The sequence below is a fragment of the Aotus nancymaae genome, unplaced genomic scaffold, assembly GCF_030222135.1.
Source record: "Aotus nancymaae isolate 86718 unplaced genomic scaffold, 86718_ANA_hifiasm-v0.15.2.pri h1tg000072l, whole genome shotgun sequence".
Taxonomy (NCBI): domain Eukaryota; kingdom Metazoa; phylum Chordata; class Mammalia; order Primates; family Aotidae; genus Aotus; species Aotus nancymaae.
In genome coordinates this window covers 8,433,384-8,453,675 of record NW_026988487.1, presented here as the reverse complement: position 1 = coordinate 8,453,675, position 20,292 = coordinate 8,433,384, and positions in this window count along the sequence as shown.

The following is a 20,292-nucleotide window of genomic DNA, read 5'->3' as shown; positions in this document are numbered from 1 at the left end:
TTGGAGAAGGTGCCAGTACTGGATCACATAGGGTCCTGTTATGCTACCATCAGGAATTGGGGTCTTAGTCTATGGATGATAAGAAGCCACTAGAGAGCTTTAAGCAGAGAGGAAGTGAGATGGAAAGAAGTGGGCAGATTAGAGACGTATTCTTAGAGGTAAAGTCTGTGGACTCTCCAGTGTTACTGTGTAGGCTCACAGGTGCCTAAACCTATTATCTATGCTCTGCCAGTATTGCCCTGTGCTTGTGAGCCTCTGTCTCCTAACTCAGCTGCAAGTTCCCTCTCTCTTGGCTGTAAACAGAAAGCAGGGAGTACTATCTGGGTATTGCACCAGGGTTCCATGTCGGGGCTCACACTCAGCAACCGTATGAGTGTGGGCAAGTGGCTTCATCTCTCTGATCCTCCACCATGTTCTCTGTGAAATAAAACCAAAGGACTAAGTGATCTACTCGCAACATTGTGAGATCCATGTTCTATGCTTCTGATGGCAACAGAACTAGATAGATAGAAAAAACAATTAGGAATTTGCCCCACATCCCTTGAGAGAAAGCAATGAGGAAATGTAATAGGTCAAAGATTAGACATGCTGTTAGTTTTCACAGGACTGCTGTATAACATATTACCGCACAATGAATGTCTTAAAACAACAGAATTTTTTTTCTTCCGCATTCTAGAAGCCAGGAGTCTAAATCAAGGTGTCAGAGGGGCTGTACTCCCTCTGAAGAATTCAGGAGAAAATCTGTTGCTTGCATCTTCTACATTTGGGTGGTTCCAGGAGTTCCTTGGCTTGTGGCCACATCACTCAAATCTTAACCCCCCTGCTGATACTGCTGCCTCCTCTTCTCTCTCAAAACTTCTCCTGCCTCTCTTGATACTTGTGATTGCATTTAGGGCCCATCTGGGTACTCCAGGATAAAGTCCTACTACTGTCAAGATTTAACTTAGTCCTGTCTTATGTCATATAAAGTAATATTCACTATTTTACCGCATAAAATAATAGTCACAGTTTCTGGAGATTAGGACATGGGCATATATTTTGGGGGATCATCCTTCAATCCGTTGCATCAATCCGTGATCACCCTAAGCCAAATAAGCCCTCACATTATTTTCAAGTATCCATTTGGACTTTTCCCAGGGTCCACATTCCATGACTTTTGTTTCTTTCATTTCTCCTTCATAGCACTCAATATTGGGCTTTGCACAGGGTAGGTGGTTACTCAGTGAGTGCTGCTCCCAACAGAAACTCTCAGAAACCCTTTAGTAAGAGTATCCTGGACCAGGGGCAATGGCTCACTCCTGTAAGCCCAGAGTTTTGGGAGACCAAGGCAGGCAGGTCACTTGATGTCAGGAGTTCCAGAGCAGCCTAACCAACATGGTGAAATCCCCTCTCTACTAAAAATACAAAATATGAGCTGGGCATGGCAGTGTGCATCTGCAGTCCCAGCTACTTGGAAGGCTGAAGCACGAGAATCACCTGAACCCGGGAGGTAGAGGTTGCAGTGAGCCTAGATCGCGCCACTGCACTCTAGCCTGGGCATCAGAATGAGACTTTGTCTCAAAATAATAAATGCTAATTTGAAAAAAAAACAGTATCCCGGTCATTTCCCTTAAAACTCAAAGTTTGGAAAATCAGCTTTACACCAGTTTATCTGTAAAGCAACAAAAGAACATACTCAGCTAGCTGTAAAGTGATCAGGATTTTAGTCTCTACTCTAAACCAACCGGTTTATGACCCTGAATAGACAGGTCCTTCCAGCTGTCTAGACATTTGCTTTCTGAAGAGAAGGCCTTAGTACAGTTGGCTTCCAGAAGCCCTTATACCACTCACATTCCACAAGAATTCAAGATTAAATTTGTTTTTTCTTAGGATCCTTTGAAACACAGTATTTCCTTTAAGTTAGAAAAACATGACCTTTGCCCTGTCTTACAGCAAATTGGGTGAAGTAGCTGCTCTAGAAGAAGAAAAGGATGAAGTGAGATGAAACATCTTAATTTTCCAGTCCCAATGGCCCAGATCTGAACACTTAGGGCTTTTGCAATAAGGAGAGTCAAGTTTCAAAGATTGCTATCTCTGCAGTAAGCACTATTGCTGTTTTGTAAAAAGCTAACAGATCCTTCAGCAAACAAATATTCTTAGGCTTAGCAACATATAACCAACTGGGTGTCTGATTCTGTCCTCCACCCTCATCCTGCCCATCTCCCCGGTCTCCCCATCTCAACCCCTGACCATATCCTCTGGAAAACTTCCTCCTATAAATAATTTGAAGAGCCAAGCATTAATTAGAGAAGTTATAACAGAAAAATCAGGAAAAGCACAGAAATAGCAAAAGAATTATCCTGTCCTTTTCATCACACTCTCTTACTTGGGCTTTAAAGGAAATATAAAATTTTGGCCCGGCAAGGTGGATTATGCCTGTAATCCCAGCACTTTGGGAGTCTGAGGCGGGTGGATCATGAGGTCAGGAGTTCAAGACAAGCCTGGCCAAGATGGTGAAACGCTGTGTCTACTAAAAACACAAAAAATTAGCTGGGTGGGCTAGGTGGTGGGTGCCTGTAATCCCAGCTACTTGGGAGGCTGAGGCAGAGAATTGCTTGAAGCCAGCAGGCGGAGGTTGCAGTGAGCCAAGATTGCACCACTGCACTCCAGCCTGGGAAACAGAGCAAGACTCCGTCTCAAAAAAAATACATATATATATGAATTTTTATACCAGGGAGAAAAGAACATAGCATTAACTGAGCACCTACTATATACCAGGCCTTTCCTGGTTATCCTGTTGTCACAGAAATCTGTGAAATAGATATTACATCCCCTTTAACAGATATGAACACGATAGCCAAAAGGTAGCGATAACTAAAATGTCCATTGGCAGATGAATGGATAAAGAAAATATGATATATACATTCAATGAAAGGAATGAAATTCTGATACATGCTCAAACATGAATGAACCTTAAGACATTATGCTGAGTGAAATGAATCATATACAAAAGGAGAAATATCATATGATTCCACCTAAATAGGCAAGTTCATAGAGGCAGAAAGTAGAGTAGTGATTACCAGGGGCCACACGGAGGGGAATGGAAGTTATCATTTGATGGGCACAGAGTTTCTGCTCGGGATGATGAACCAGTTCTGGAAATGGATAGTGATGATGGTTGCACAACATTGCAAATGTTCTTAATGTTACTTTACACTTAAAAATGGTTAAAATGATAAATTTTATGTTATGCGGCCGGGCACGGTGGCTCACGCCTGTAATCCCAGCACTTTGGGAGGCCGAGGCGGGTGGATCACGAGGTCAAGAGATCGAGACCATCCTGGTCAACATGGTGAAACCCCGTCTCTACTAAAAATACGAAAAATTAGCTGGGCGTGGTGGCGCATGCCTGTAATGCCAGCTACTCAGGAGGCTAAGGCAGGAGAATTGCTTGAACACAGGAGGCGGAGGTTGCAGTGAGCCGAGATCACGCCATTGCACTCCAGACCGGGTAACAAGAGCGAAACTCCGTCTCAAAAAAAAAAAAAAAAAATTTATGTTATGCATATTTTACTATGATAAAAGGATATGGAAACTGAGAGATTGTCTAAAGCCTCATAGCCACTGTGAGGGGAAGCCAGGGTTTGAGTCCATCTGTCTGACATGTGATAAATTATCATATAGGGAGAAAAATTAGTAGTGATAATACTGATCTCCAGACAAAGCAAAACCTCATCTGAAGAAACCATAGCTTCTCATGTCTACCCTGAGCTAATTTCCTGACCTGAGGTTTTTTTTCAGACGACAACTAGATGGGTGTAAAGAATGTTAACACATCACTCATTGAATATTATCTAACCACATCCTCAAAGTCCCTTGTGTAGATGGCCTTATCTGCTGTTTTATCCTGTGGCTCCAGCTCTGTTTGAACTTTGAGAATATTTAAAGAACTAAAAGAAAAATAAATAAGGCTCCGGAAGCCTACAAATAACAGCAATAATGAGAGTAAACAGAGTGATTCCCTTCAGCCAGCGTCATGGAATTTTCCAGGTCACTAGACTGTAGTGCATAAGTTCATCATCTTTGTCTCCCATTCCTAGGTATTTGGTACAACACCTGGCCAATATCTATATTTGGAAATGTTTTAATGAATTGAATTACAATTTGAAACTTTAACCCCAAACCTGATAGGAGAAACATTCTCTCTGACCAGCCTAGGTACTGAATAATCTGGTCTCCAACAGAAATCACTGATCTGAGAGTTTCTTGTGGTGGTTGTTTCCCTGTCTACCACACCACCATTACATACAGAGACTAATTCTCCTTTTTCTTGCACGTCCTGCGCATCTTTATCAAAAGACCACTTAAGAAAGTTTAAGTACTGCATCCTTTCTTGTTAATAATAACAGCTAATGTTTACGGAGTGTGTGCTAGTGCCAGGCAGTGCTATAAGGCGTTATATTAGCAGCTTATTTAATCTCCACAACTCTATGAGAAAGGTAGTAATAGTCTTCTCACTTTAGTGATGAAGAAACTGAAAAACTTGCCCTGGATCACACAGTAGTTGAAGCAAGCCATCATTCCTAGTCACTTTGCCTTTCTACTCAAAATATCCCATTATATAATGCAGATTTCCCAAGGAGAGAACATGGGACCATGTCAAAATCACTTCTTTTTCTTTTTTTTTTTTTTGAGACAGAGTCCCATTCTGTTGTCCAGGCTAGAGTACAGTGGTGTGATCTTGGCTTATTGCAACCTCTGCCTCTTAGGTTCAAGGAATTCTCCTGTTTTAGCCTCCCAAGTAGCTGGAATTACAGGTGCACATCACCATGCCTGGCTAATTTTTGTATTTTTTAGTAGAGATGAGGTTTCACCATGTTGGCCAGGCTGATCTTGAATGCCTGACCTCAAGTGATCCGCCTGCCTCAGTCTCCCAAAAGTGCTAGAATGACAGATATGAGCTACCGTACCCAGCCCCAAGACCAATTCTTGACAAGCCTGCAGTGAATTATTTCACTTCCAAGAAATGCCAAAAACAGACCTAATACAAGCTTATAATCAAAACCCTCACCTGAATTCTAAATTATGTAGTGCTTTCTCGATCCACAAAATTCAAGTCTTCCCTTTATTACTTCTTAAATATTCATTAATGTAGTTACCGCTATTGCTAAAACTCTACCTTTTAGGAAGTTGTATAATAATAAAATGATGTCAATACTGCCAGAATAGAACTCAGTTTTTAATTTAGGGGCCAGTTCATTTTGTTTTGATGGTAGGAAGAGGAAGTAGTCAAGTGGTCTGAGTATATCTAGACATGTGTTCAATCCTCTGCAATTAACAACTGTGGAACCTAAGATACATAATTTTACCTCTCTGGGCTCTTCTCTTGTGAAATTAAGTTTCACAAAATTATAAGATCTTTTCCAACTTAGACTTGCTGTAACCAGCACTCAAAATAATCGGTTTCACAACCAATCTGTTCTATTTTACTCAATTACGAAATTTTGAAAGAAAGTCTCTCGAGGCTGGGCAAATAACTTTCCTTCTAAAGTTTTATATGATTGTACTTTAAAAGTATCCCCCATAGCTGCTTCCTGGCTTCTTTCCACCCTAGGTGTCTGTTCATTTGGTAACCAAGTGCTGAGACCCATTGTGATCTGAGGCAGGCCGTTCAAGGTTGGAGCAGGGGACATTTGGGAAGATTTTAAAGGGTGAGCGGTCCCTCAGGCCAGAAATGATCAAGATTGACATGTTAAGTTCAAATCTCAACCTTCACTTCCTGAATTTCATTTTCCACCAAGAGTAGGAAATACACTCTGTAAATCTTCAGCTACCTACAGGTTAGTGAAAGTGAGATTGGTGATGTGGGGATGCACAAGAATTCTGCTTAAATCTGTTCAGTCTCCAAAATCATCTCCAACAAAGAGTCTTTCCATCTCAACATTAGTGAGAGTGACCAGGCCAACACCTCTCAGGAGAATAGGGTCTGGAGGCTGAGAACTTAAGGCCAGTTGTGTTGAATCAAGGAAAAACATCAATCAAGCAAAAACACCTGGGGGCAGGGAATCTGAGGCCAATTTGTGCTGACTTTCTGAGAGAAAACACCGAGGTCTGGGGGTAAGGAATCTAAGGTCAATTAGTGCTAACTCCCCAAACCTGGATCAAAAGGTAAACACCTGGGTCTCGGGACAGGGAACCTAAAGCTAATTAATCCAAACTTCCTAAAGCTAAACCAAAAGGCGAAACCCCATCTCCCCAAGTCCCAGTAGCAAAGGGTCAAAGGTTACTCTCCCTACAACCCTCCTTCTTCCACCACTTCTCAGATGGAAAGGGAGAGTGCCTTGGATTGGCCCTGAGCCAAGCCGGGACAATCCCTTCATCTGCATAGGGCACCAACTCACCTCAGCCTTTTATTAGCCACAGACCAAATCCTTCATCCAGATAAAGGGTAATGGGTAAGAACTCAAAAGGCACACCGAAAACTCAGAAAACTTTGTAACCAGGCCCTTAAGCCTCTTGCTCCGTCCCACTCCCATCCTGTAGGGTACTTTCTCACTTTAGTAAGATCCTGTTTTCCCTGCTTCGCTCCTGTGTTTCCTTCCTTTGTTATTTTACTGTGCATTTTGTCCAGTTTTTTGTTCAAAACACCAAGAACCTGGACAATTTACACTCATGACCGTCCTTCTGGTAACAGAGTTGACATGGATTCTAATCCTCTCCCAGAATTGTTGAAAGTGAGCCTTGGTTTGATTTCCACAAGTTCTAGGCAGGCCTGGATTACCCTACATTTCAGGTGGAAGTTTCCCTGGAGGCAAACTGCAGTCCAGGTGACCTGCACAGCTGCGTAATAAGCCTGGGTGCAGAGCAGAAGGCCGCACTCCCATCTGCCTGCCCACCCTCTGCCTGTCCCCAGCATTTTCTCACTAAAGCAAAGGTTTTTAGCAAAAGTAACTTTGCCTTGTGATTGATTTTTTACCTTTATTTTACAGAAAAACTAACCTAAAATAAAACACTAAAAAATATTCCCAATGGAGGCATCTCCAACTTCTTTTGGAGGGGATTTAAAGTTGCCAGTATTGTTTGTTGTCATTGCAAGTATTTTTCTGGTTTAGGTTTTGTTTTTTATGTGTGGGCTTTTTTTTTTTTTGAGATAGAGTCTCTGTCCTCCAGGCTGGAGTACAGTGGCATGATCTCGGCTCACTGCAACCTCTGCCTCCCAGGTTCAAGCGATTCTCCTGCCTCAGCCTCCCAAGAAGCTGGGACTACAAGCATGTGCCACTACACCCAGATAATTTTTGTAGTTTTAGTAGAGATGGGGTTTCTCCATGTTCATCAGGCAGGTCTTGAACTCCTGATCTCAGGTGATCCGCCCGCCTTGGCCTCCCAAAGTGCTGAGATTACAGGCATGAGCCACCGAGCCCAGCCTCAACATTGCAAGTTTTTAAAATATATACAGTATACATGTCAACTTCAAGATGTAGCACTAAGTCCAGAGCCCTCTGGTGCAGAGGGAGTCCCTGAGCAACTCCCACCCAGAACAGCAGCTGTGGGAAATGGGAACCTGGCCATTGCCAACCTCTGATGGGGATGCAGAAAGGCCTCCTTGTTCCAGCGTGATAGCACGAGGCTTACTCAGAGGCTGGCCCCCTCCTCTATCCCCATCCTCCACCCAGGACATCCCGCCCTGGTATTTCTAAATCAGGACCAAAGGCAACAAAGTGTAAACTCTACATTCCATTCCTTATGTAAGAAAGCCCTGTGAAAGTTTCCCTCTTGCGAAGAGAGAAAGTGGAGGAGCGTTAAGGAGTTGTCAGAGGACTGCACATTTTAAAGGAAAATTTTCCCATCTGCAATTTTCCCATGGAAAAAGCCTTCAAAAGGAGATTGATAGCCGGGCGCAGTGGCTCATGCCTATAATCCCAGCACTTTGGGAGGCTGAGGAGGGCAGATCACGAGGTCAGGAGATAGAGACCATCCTGGCCAACATGGTGAAACCCTGTCTCTACTAAAAATGCAAAAAATTTAGCTGGATGTAGTGGCGCACCCCTGTAGTCCCAGCTACTTGGGAGGCTGAGGCAGGAGAATTGCTTGAACCCGGGAGGCGGAGATTGCAGTGAGCCGAGATCACACCACTGCACTACATCCTGGGCAACAGTGCGAGACTCCATCTCAAAAAAAAAAAAAAAAAAAATGGAGATTGATTAGGGCCATGCATCCTGTCCCAAAGCATCATGTTCTGCCACAAAGCAATTCTGTTTTAAATAAGGTTGGGGAGTAATGCACATTAATCTCTCTCTTGCAGAGTCACACTGTGTGTTAGCATGTTAAGGGTTCTGGGAAAAACTACTATAAAGCAACCTGTTTAGGTTTAATGCAAGATTTCCAAAAGACTTTTGACAGTCTTTTTTCTCTTTTTTATGTAACACCTATTAACATCTGTTCTGAGGAATACACATGGGGAAATCCTGGTGTAATGGAAAATCAGAAAACCTTTGAAGTCAGAAAACTAAGATTGGAATCACCACTTGATCCTTTACTTGCTGTGGGGCCTTAGGAAATTGTCTTAACCTCCCTGAGCCTCTCTCTGTTTTGTAATCTTCAGAATGAAGCTAATAACTCTGACCTCATGAGACTACATAAGGATGAAATAAACAAGCCTATTGCTTGGTGTCTGATAAATGGTAACTTGTTATTAACAAAAATCACACCTTATGGAGTGGAGGTTGTAACTTCCCACATCCCGCTGCTGGAATAAAGGAAGGATTATTTTCCCAAGCTGCTGGGAAGACTGCAGGAAGACAGCCTTCAGCACTCAGTCCTCTTCAGGAATTGTCTTGACTAAAGAGAGCCAATCTGGGCCAAAGGCAAGTCCCATCCTTAGGGCAGCTGTGGAAGGGGCAGAGGTTACAAAGGTCTGGCTCCCTCACCCTATTTGGGGACAAGTCTGAGGGTTATGCCTGCTTCAGAGCTTCCCATGGCATTGGCTAAAGTCTCTCTTGAGACTATTGCAGCCTATCTTCTCCCAGTCCCATATCATTTCTCTTTCTTTCTCCTTTCTGGCTCTCCCCTTCCCCTCTACAGGTGTTAATCCAAGAGCACTCCCTGATAAACTTTCTGCAAATACATTTCTTGGAGACCCAGCTGATACCACATTGATTCTAATAGCCCACCTTCCATTCAGATTTTGAATGACAGAAAAGAAAGGTGTGCAAGGCTCAAAGGGCCTCAGAGAGACCCAGGTTTATGCAGTTAAGCATGTATGAGTTTCATATAGAAATGCATCACCACAGCTACTCTGGGGACACTGCCTATTAGCCCTGCTCTGCAAGGAGCAGCTTTAAAAAAATTAAATTAAAATTAAAAAAAGAAGAAATGCATCACCGCTTGAGCCCAGGAGTTCAAGGCTACAGTGAGCTGTGATCACATCAACTGCACTCCAGCCTGCATAACAGAGTAAGACTGTCTCAAAAAAAAAAAAAAAAAAAAAGGAAAGAAATGCATTACCTACTGGGAAAATATCCTCTCCATCAGTGATCGGTTCCCTCAGTAAGACAGAGTACAGCTTTATTCCTCAAAGTGTGGCTCATCAGCATCACCTCAGAAGCTTAAAAATAGTGGGGCTTGCTAGGCCCACACAGAGACTGTCTCAGGAGTAGGTCTCTGATACTACTGGAAATAAACATTGGTAACAGAATCTCCAAATGATGCTGATGCAGGCTGTCTTTGGACCACCCTGGAGAACCAGCACTGCAAACTTCTTCTGTAAAGGATCAGATAGTACATATTATAAGACTGGCAGGCCATGTAGTCTCTGCCATAACTATTCAGCTCTGTGATTGTAGCATGAAAGCAGCCACAGACAATATGTTAGATGAATGAGAGTGAATGTGCTCTGACAAAACTTCATTTACAGAAAAGGCAGCTGGCCGGATTTGGCCATAGGCCATGCTTTTCTACCTTCTGCCCTAGACCCTTGCTATTCAAGCCTTGGTGCTAGGATCATCAACATCATCTGGGACCATGTTAGAAATGCTGAATCTCAGGCCCAGTTTCCAAACTACTGAATAGAACCTGTCAGTGATTTGATCACCTGAAAACTCTCCAGTGATTGGCAGTACATTTGAGTTTGAGAAGCAATGCTGTATGGGGTCCCCTGGGGCAAGAGCACAGATCAAAATACCATGAGCTGGTTAGCTTCTCTCTGGTCTGTAATTACAGAGGAATGATCAGAACCTAGGCTGAGCCAGCTTTCTTGCAAAAGTGTGACACAGAGAACAGGCTGGCTTCATGTACCCGTTTACTGGGAAAACTAAGTTCTAACTTTCTAACTGGGACCCTGTGGTTAATTAATATGATGGACACAAACTTTTTAAATAATACAATCAAGACCAGGAGCTGTAGCTCATGCCTATAATCCCAGCACTTTGGGAGGCTGAGCCAGGCAGATCACTTGAGGTCAGGAGTTCGAGACCAGCCTGGGCAATATGGTGAAACCCTGTCTCTACCAAAAAATACAGAAATTAGCTGGGCATGTTGGCGGGTGCCTGTAATCCCAGCTACTCTGGAGGCTGAGGCAGGAGAATTGCTTGATCCTGAGAGGTGGAGGTTGCAGTGAGCTGAGATCATGCCACTGCACCCCAGCCTGGGGGACAGAGTGAGACTCCATCTCAAACAAAACAAAACAAAACAAAAAATACAATCAAGCTGAAATATAAGGAGAGAGAAAAAAAGAAACTTTATTTCTGAGGGAGATTAAGAGTGGAGGAGATAATCTGGTTGCCAGGCACTAGAGCTCATCCTCCTGAATCATGCCATCCTGTTTTTCCAGAAGAGACATTGCAATATTGCATTAGTCAAGTGATTTTGCAACATCATTTAAATGACATAAGGTGTCTGCTTGTGTCTGAGCATGATTCTGAGGGTGGACTTGTGCCAGCCCGTCTGTTCCTCAGAGATTACATCCAGAATTAATTCTATTAGAAACTCAAAAACAACAGGCTTACTTTGGCACGATGACCCTAGTAATGGTTATAAAAGGATTGTGCACCAGAGGAACCCGCCTCTTAATGGACACCATCAGCAAAAGGCCAGGTACATCTTGTCCTCCCCTCTGCCCATGCGCTAAGAAAAGCCCACAGATGCTTTCTTGGCTGGATCTAACCATTCCATTCTCTAAGCAGTGGTCAGCCAACTTTTTCTGTAAAAGGCAGGATGGCATATGTAGGAAGGCAAAATTTTATTTCTACCTTTTTAGGATCCCTGGCTGGGCCTGAGAATTAGAGTGACCTGAAATAGATTAACAGGAGGAAAGCACACACATGTAATACAAGTTTTGCTTGACACAGGAGCCTTCCTAAGAAAATGGGAGGGTCTTATGAGGTTGAACAGAGAGAGGCAATTGTGGAAAAGTAACTAAATGATGTAGGGGAGGCTAAAGGAAGGTAAAAATTAGTTTAACACGTGTGTTTGCATAGAATTCTCTCAGCTATGACTCTCCACTGAAGAATGGTCCTTTTCTCCTGGCAAAGACAGGGCATCTTTTACATGGGAGTCTTTATCTCCTGTTTGCTGTAAGAAAAGGGGAAGATTAGAATACCCTTCTTGTATCTATTGTTTTTCAAGTGCCTTCAGCTAGAAGTCCCATGTCAAAGTGGCATATTTTTGGGTGGCATATTCTGCCCCCTTCATAAATATTTTAGGCTCTGTCAGCTATAAGGTCTCTATTACAACTACTCAGCTCTGCCATTGTAGTGAAAAAGCAACCATAGACAATTTATAAAGGAATGGATGTGGCTGTGTTTAATAAAGCTTTATTTGCAAAAGCAGGCAGTGAGCCAGATTGGGTCTGTGGATTTTAGTTTGCTGCCTCCTGCTCTAGAGTCTGGTCTAGACTACTGCTTTTCAAACATTAATATGCATACAAATCACTAAGGTATCATCTTAAAATGTAGATTTTGATTCAATAGATGGGATCTAAGATTCTTTTTCTTCTTTTTTTTTTTTTTTTGAGACGGAGTTTCACTCTTGTTTCCTGGGCTGGAGTGCAATGGTGCGATCTTGGCTCACTGCAACCTTCGCCTTCCAGGTTCAAGCAATTCTCCTGCTTCAGCCTCCCAAGTAGCTGGGACTACAGGCACGCACTACCACGCCCAGCTAATTTTTGTATTTTTAGTAGAGACGGGGTTTCACCATGTTGTCCAGGATGGTCTCGATCCCTTGACCTCTTGATCAGCCCGCCTTGGCCTCCCAAAGTGCTGGGATTACAGACGTGAGCACTGCGTCTGGCCTGAGATTCTACATTTTTAACAAATACTCACATGATGATGGTAATAAAGATGATCCAAGGACCATACTTTGAACAGCAAGTACTTGAATTAAGACCACTAATTCTCAATCTTGAATGGACCCTAGAATCACCTAGAGAGCTTTAAAAATACCAATGCCTGGTTTTCATTCCTTCCTTGCCACACGCCATTATGATTTCTCTATTTTGTGGTGTGGCCTGAGTATCAAGATTTTTAAAATCTCCCTAAGTAATTCTGCTATGCAACTAAAATTAAGAATATTGCCCAGCATGTGAATGAAAGATTTAGGAGTTTCTTTGACAAGACTAAAATTCAATCCTCAGATTTATAAAATGGAACACTTGCTCAAAATGAAGCTATCCTTTGAGGAAAGGAAATCTTTCTACCCAAGAGGTTTGATACTTGGGTAGAAAGTAACCGGGTCCCTGAATTAGTCAAATAGGATTAGATTTAAAGTCCAAGTGGATCAATAAGCTGTATAGAAGGAAGCAGCCCCTTCCTCTGAGACTGGGGCAAGAAAAGCAACACAAGATTTTGTTAGGGGCTAGAAGCTGGGGCATTCATGTCGACTGTTTTGTAGAGGAAGAGATATTCAACCAGCAAACATTTTCTGAGCACTTAGCATGTCTCAGGGGAGATCAGCTGCTGAGCATGGGAAATGAAAGTGGAGTAAAAGACTTGAAGAGAATTGTGAAAATTTAGAATAGGTTCTGCGAACACTAGGAGAAGATGCAGAGCAGGGGAAAAATGGATTTCCCGGTGCTGTTGTGACTCAGCTGCAGTTAGAAACATTTTTTCTGCTGAATAAAAGGAGGAATTTGCTGACAGTAAAAACTGTCCTGAGTTGTCATGGGCTTCCCTTGGAAATGAGGAACTTCCAGTGGCTGGATCTCAACCATAGATGAGATCAGCACTTTTCATCTGAAAAACCTATATACCAAGAATAGCCGAGTGGGATGTTACTAGTAATTTCGGCTAATAATGATGCCAACCTATGCAAATGCATGATTTTTAAAATGCACTCTAGAATACAATCCAGGCTGAGCCTGTAATAGCATCCCTCTTAATTACTTGCATTATTGATTCACTTTAAGTGGAAGAAAAAAGGTGTGGCACAAGCTTAGCTGCCAGGAATTATACAGAACCCACAAACTATCTGATCTCAACAGCAGAGGTAATGTATCTCACATGTGAATGTTACCCATTCAGTGTAAGGGAATGGAAAAATGGGCTGATAACTGCTGAGACAGATGACAACATGGTAGTGGGAGATCTAAGAATTGAACATGGAGTGGGGGTGTTGACTTGAACAAGTCCTTTCAACTCTGATATTTTGTGATTCTAAGAAAACACCTGTGTGTCTGGATCTTCCTTGGGTTTGAAAGTAAAAGCTTCACACAAGAAGGGAATGAATCACTACATAAATTATTCAGCGCTTGAAGGCCCTTAGAGAATTACTCTCTGTTCTTTGATTGAGGCAGGGATCATCTCCTAGATCCTTAGTCTGAGTCAAGGCTGCATTGGATCTCAGATCCAGAAAAAATGCTATAGATAATTAGGTCATCATTACCTAGGTCTCCTCCATCTTGAATCATGATTATCAAAAGCATCACCTTGTGCATAGCTTGCAATAAATTATTTTCTCCACTTACAGTCCAGAATTGTTGGTTGAGATAGATTAGGTGTTGTTGCAAAGGGATTTCACAGCTACTGGGAAACAGTATGACATAACAGTATGCCTGGGGCCAGATATCAGTTTTACCGTGTTCCAGGTGGTTACCTTAGCCAGGTTACTTTCTGCTCAGTGCCAGCCTCATCACTGGCAAAATGAGAATGATAATGTGTCAGAGGGTTACCATGAAGACATAATGCACATCAAGTGCTTAGAATAGCACCTGGAAAGTATAAGGTAGGTATTCCAGCCACCTTAGTTCCTATCTTCTAGGAGCTGGAAGAAAGATACTTAGATGGATATATTTTACAACCCATGCAGCCAGCAAAATAAGAACATACAACCAAAACAAAATTAGACAGTGAGTATTTTATTACCTCTTTTTATAGGTTCTCCTTGTTTAGAAAAGTAGGCACCAACTCTTTAGCTTGGCATCAGAATCCTTCATGACAATGCCAATGTTTCAATATACACAATACACTCTTCCCTATTAAGTAAATAACCTACACTTGAACAGAATCAAACCATTTGCTGTGGTCCCAGTGGGCACGATTCCTCCCCATCTTTGAAAGTTTAGTCATAGTATTTACTCAATCTGTATGCAATATAATTTTCACTCATCCTTGCTTGTTAGTATCTTCTCATCCTTGACTATTGAAGCCAAGTGACTTTATGAAGACTTTCTTTAAATCCCCGGTAGACAAGATATATCTGTCCCTCTCTGTGGTACCTTAACACTATACTTCCGCTACCATACTTCTCATACACTCCCTTGGTGTAGAGTTATTTTGTGAGTTCCTCCAAATTTTAAGTGTCTTGAAAGACAGAATTTGTTCCTTATTCATCTTTATTTCTCATCCTGTGACTGGCTCCCATCATAACTGCCCCCACAACATGCACAGTGCAGGCCATGGTGCCCTATACGCTATAGGAATTTGATAAATGTAGGCTGGTTATGGGACTCTCTGGGGTGTAAGAAAGCACTTAATTGGAATGGAGATGGGGAAGAGTTCCCTATCCAGCCTAAGTGGGGCACGAAAGAGCAGACGCTGTAACCCAGGGGCTTTGAGCACCTATTAAAATTAGATATTTAATGTCTGAGAACAAATCCTAGCATATACTTTGCATATTTCAGATGCTAGCCAGCCCCTCTTCTAGAAGATCTGCCTCCTACCCACAGCCCCCGATGAAGTGGTGAACGAATCATCTGTCTTTGTTCTACTGCAGTCCCTACTCCATCTTGAGTTGATTGAATCAGGGCAGCCAATTCACTGAAAGCCTAGCTACCCTTCAGCCTCGTGAGATAAGATGAGCTCAGCCACTGGCTCTCTCCACTGAGATTTCAAGTTAGGACTTAAAAATACTCACCTAGGAGCTATAAACTCTAAACTGCTGCAATATTAACAATAACTAACAAGAACCACTGTATTTATTGAGCATGTCCTATGTGCCAGTCACTGTGTAGCATATAGTACATGCTCAATGTACTTAAGGACAATACCTTTACTCCTTACAGTACTCTGAAGTTGAAACTGTTTTTATTCCCATTTTATTTTACTTTAATTATTTATTATTTTATTATTAGGTTTTCTTTTTGAGACAGAGTCTTGTTCTGTTGACCAGGCTGGAGTGCAGTGGTGCTATCTTGGCTCACTACAACCTCCGCCTCCCTGGTTCAAGCGATTCTCCTGCCTCAGACTCCCACATAGCTGGGACTACAGACACGTGCCACCACACCCAGTTAGTTTTTGTATTTTCAGTAGAGATGGGGTTTCACCATTTTGGCCAGGCTAGTCTCAAACACCTGAACTCAAGTGATTTGCCTGCCTCAGCCTCAGCCTCCCAAAGTGTTGGGATTACAGGCATGAGCCACTGTGTCTGGCCTCCCTCATTTTATAGATGAGAAAACTGGAACACAGAGAAGTGAAGATTTAAATCAAGAATCAAACTCCAGCAGTCTGTCTCCAGAGTCTATGATCTTACCCACTATGTTAAAATATGTTTCCCCAGGGCAGGGCAAGTCAAAATGAAATGTCTCAAAGACTCAAAGATAGGGCACAGACAAGCCAGTGAGTAAGCAAAGGAAGCCAGTCTACAGACGAAAAAACAACTGTGGGGGAGGAGCAAAGGGGGAATCATACATGAAAGATTACGCAGCCACAGAAAGACACAGGACAACCCCATTTCACCATAGCTGTAAAACTCCTGGGGCTTGGCAATATTACATTTCCTGCCTTAGGATTTTGTAAATCCCACTGCTTATGATAAACTGACCTTTTCACTAGCTAAATAAGTGGAGCATAAAAAGAACCTGGAGTGCATGGTATAAAGCCTGTGTCTCCATATTCAATGTGGACTCAGGTCACGCTCATTGCTCGGTCCTCAAGTCAGGCCAGCTCCTACTTTGCAGATCATGAGTGAGAAGACTTTATTGGCGCTCCAGCTCTGCCACGTTATTAAAATGGAGAAACCTTAAACTGGTCCTTAATGTGTTTGGACCTCAGCAGCTTCATTTATAAAATGAGTGTCAGGGGAGGGAAGAGCCAATAACAAAACATCTGACCTGCTGTCTGCCTCCAGCCAAAAGTTGTGAGTGACTGGAAAGGCCATGCAAATGTGGAACTTTTTTTTTAAGTTTAGCATTCCTTAGGGCTAGAGTGTAAACCATGACTGTTATCAGTGGTGCTGGGCCAGTCAGTAAAGAAAAAAGTAATGCTACCTATCACCCTGGCATTTCCCTCTCTCATGTCTCTATTTACAAAGTTACAGGTATTGCCAGAAAATACCCATATTCCTTTGTTCTCACTAATGAGTCAACTCTGGAAGCACCAGTCCCTTTATCAGTAAGACAGATCTATCTTTTCCAAGTCTCTGTTTACTCAACAACAGAAACCTTCTCCTGGGCTGTTCTCCATAGTCTTGGCTCACAGTCTTTTTTTTGTGTGCCTTTGTGCTTCGCCAGACTTTACCATTTCTACCCCCAACAACAAGGGCTGTGATTCCTGCCAGGGAGACTTTTGTTTGTTTGGGGAGAAACATGGCAACAAAGACCTGAGACAGATAGTGATTAGCTTGAGTGTCCAGACGGTGTGATTCTCTGATACAGTTACATTTACAAGACCCAGAGATGTTAAATTTAATTGAATTTTATGGTAGATTTATTTTGCTAAATAAAATTCACAGGAGGCTACTGGTTTGGACTGAGCTCCCCCTGCACCAGATCCAACAGGCCAAACCAAAATGGAGTCAACTCATGCTGATGTTCTGCACAACCAAGCCGAAACTGAGTTGTTTATCTGACCTACCAAGAAATCAAGAGAGATAATAGCCAAATCCCCAAACAGGCCAGTTATAGGTAGTCTTCTCTCCAGTTATAGGTAGTCTGCTCTGCCTTAACCTTAACAAGAAAAGTAACTTTGAAAACCAATCTACCCTTCGTTCTCTGTTGGGGCTTTCCTCAGCCCTTGTCTATAAGCTAACCTCCCCTGCTCAGCTCATCGGAACACTCATTCTATTTTATGGAATGAAGTGTTGCCCAACTTTACAATGGCAAACAAAAGCCAATTAAAATCTTTAAATTTGTTGTAACTTTGTCTTTTAACAATTTTTTAAACAAACTATGCTGCCCTCATAAATATGACTTATGTTGGGTTGTCCCCAACTTCAGAAAGGTCTTATGTCTCATCGAAACCACAATATCACTAAATCATAGTCTTCCTATCTTGTAACGCATGCAGATGTGACCACAATTTCCCATGAATAAATTATAAGATATTCGAAGCTTGCTTTATTAGATTATGGAATGGGATGACCCCAGCAAGTTAGAAGCCCTGGGGTAGGATTGCTAGATAAAATACAGAATGCTGAGTGTGTGTGTGTGTGTGTGTGTGTGTGTGTGTGTGTGTTCTTTTATATATATTTTTTTCTTTGCTCTATTGTCTAAGCTGAAATGCAGTGGCATGAACACAGCTCACTGAAGCCTCCATCTCCTGGGCTCAAGTGATCCTCCTGCCTCAGCTTCCTGAGTAGCTGGGACTACAGGCCTGGGCCACCATACCTGGTTAATTTATTTTTCCTTTTTTTTTTGTTGGAAAGACAAGGTCTCGCCATGTTGCCCAGGCTGGTCTTGAACTCCTGGGCTCAAGCAGTCCTCCCACCTTAGCCTTCCAAAGTGCAGGGATTACTGGCATGAGCTACCATATCCAGCCCTGAGTTAAAATTGAACTTCAGATAAATAATGAATAAACAATCAATATTGCATGAGGCAGAATTATACTAAAAAATTATTTGCTGATAATTAAAATTCAAACTTAAAGGAAATTCTATATTTTTATTTGCTAAATCTGGCAACCCTCCCCAGAGGTCCAATTCTGACTCTTACAACACATAAGAGTTGTAAATTTAAATTATGTCATCCTCAGAATCCTATATAAAATGAAAAGTCTGAACAAGATGAATCCTAAGGTTTCTTGCAGTTCAATAATTACATAATTCTATGACTCAAGTACTAATGAACTACAAATGTGTTATTGGGCAAGTTATTTAATCTCTTGGTGGATTAATTTCCTCATCTTCAAAATCAGGATAAAGCCAACATCACTGAGATTGTTAGATGAATGCACCTGGCTTGTGACTTGTCTTAGATAAACAAAGCTGGATATAGTTAAAGAGGTAAAAGGGGATTTTACTCAACTATTGACAGTAAGGGAAGAGTTGGGCTGCCTTCTAATTCGTGCAAAGGTAACTAGACATTTTAAAGGGAAAATGAGGGAGGAGGAAGCATGAGCAACTGCAGCTCAGGCAGAGTCAGGGAAAATGAAAAATGACCAAGGCTTGGTCAGGGTAAATGTGATTAGGCTGGCTGCATCTGCTAGCTGGCAATTATGGACCCACAGAGACTGAGACTCCTAGGCCCTATCCTTCCTGATGATCATATTTCAAAGGAATAGTTTTCAGGTCCTTGAGAAAGACACTCCTAAGTTGTGGGAGATACATATACAATCAAAGCAACAGAGAAAGGACTCAGAATTGTAAGCCACTTTGAGTTACGTGCTAGGAAAGGAAAGTCAGGGGCCTATTATCAAGTGTTGACTCTAATAAACAGTAAATGTTTCTGACAGCCCTGAGCTTTTCCTGACAGGAACTCAAAAAGGGGCTGAGTTTTCTCAATGATGCCGCCTTCTGATGATAGTATAATTGGTCAAGTCTTAGCGCAGTGGTATGGAGCTGTTCTTATGTGCCAAGAGTTCTTTGCAGTTCGCACCTTCAAAAGTGTATGGCATAGTAACTTGTGCTTAATAATTAATCATTTGCTTATTCATTCAAAATACTATACAATCCCTCATGATCAAGCTGTATCTAAGGAACACTTTTTTATAACTTAATTCTGTGTGAAGAAAAGGCTTTTGATGCAAACTTTTTTTTTTTTCTGAGACAGAGTTTCACTCTGTCACCAAGCTAGAGTACAGTGACAAGATTTCAGCTCACTGCAACCTCCGCATCCTGGGTTCAAGCAATTCTCCTGCCTCAGTCTCCCAAGTAGCTGGGACTACAGGCGCACGCCATCACGCCTAGCTAATTTTTGTATTTTCAGTAGAGACGGGGTTTTACCATGTTGGGCAGGATGGTCTCGATCTCCTGACCTTGTGATCCACCTGCCTCGGCCTCCCAGAGTGCTGGGATTACAGGCGTGAGCCACCACAACCAGCCTTGATGCAAACTTTAAGCAAGAAAAAAGTATAGGGCACTTGCCTAATTTGCTTAATTTTGTTTTGCTTTGTTTTGTTTTTTGAGACAGGGTCTCACTCTGTTGCCCAGGTTGGAGTATAGTGGTGCAATCACAGCTCACTGCAGCTTTGACCTCTAGGGCTAACATGATCCTCCTGCCTCAGTCTCCCAAGTAGCTGGGACCATAGGTATATGCCACAATGCCTGGCTTTTTTTTTCAAATTTTTAGTAGAGATGAGGTCTCACTATGTTGCCCAGGCTGGTCTGGAACTCCTGGGCTCAAGTGATCCTCTTGCCGTGGCCTCTCAGAGTGCTGGGATTTCAGTGGTGAGCTACCATGCCCCACCACTTGCTTAAAATAGAGCAAATTGTTGGTAAGCAATGATGGTATGACAGTTTAAAATGAATCTGATTTCTTCATTAAGGCATCTCTTAAGACTTATCATTGTCACTATTTTTGTGGACACAAAGTTGGTGACCTATGGACACAAAATACACATCTTTAAATTATTATAGAATTTGTGTGTTAGCTTTCAACTTACTCTCCCTTCAGTTGGTCCAAAATAAAATGATTCCTCAGTTTCCAAATAGGTGAAGGTACTACACTGA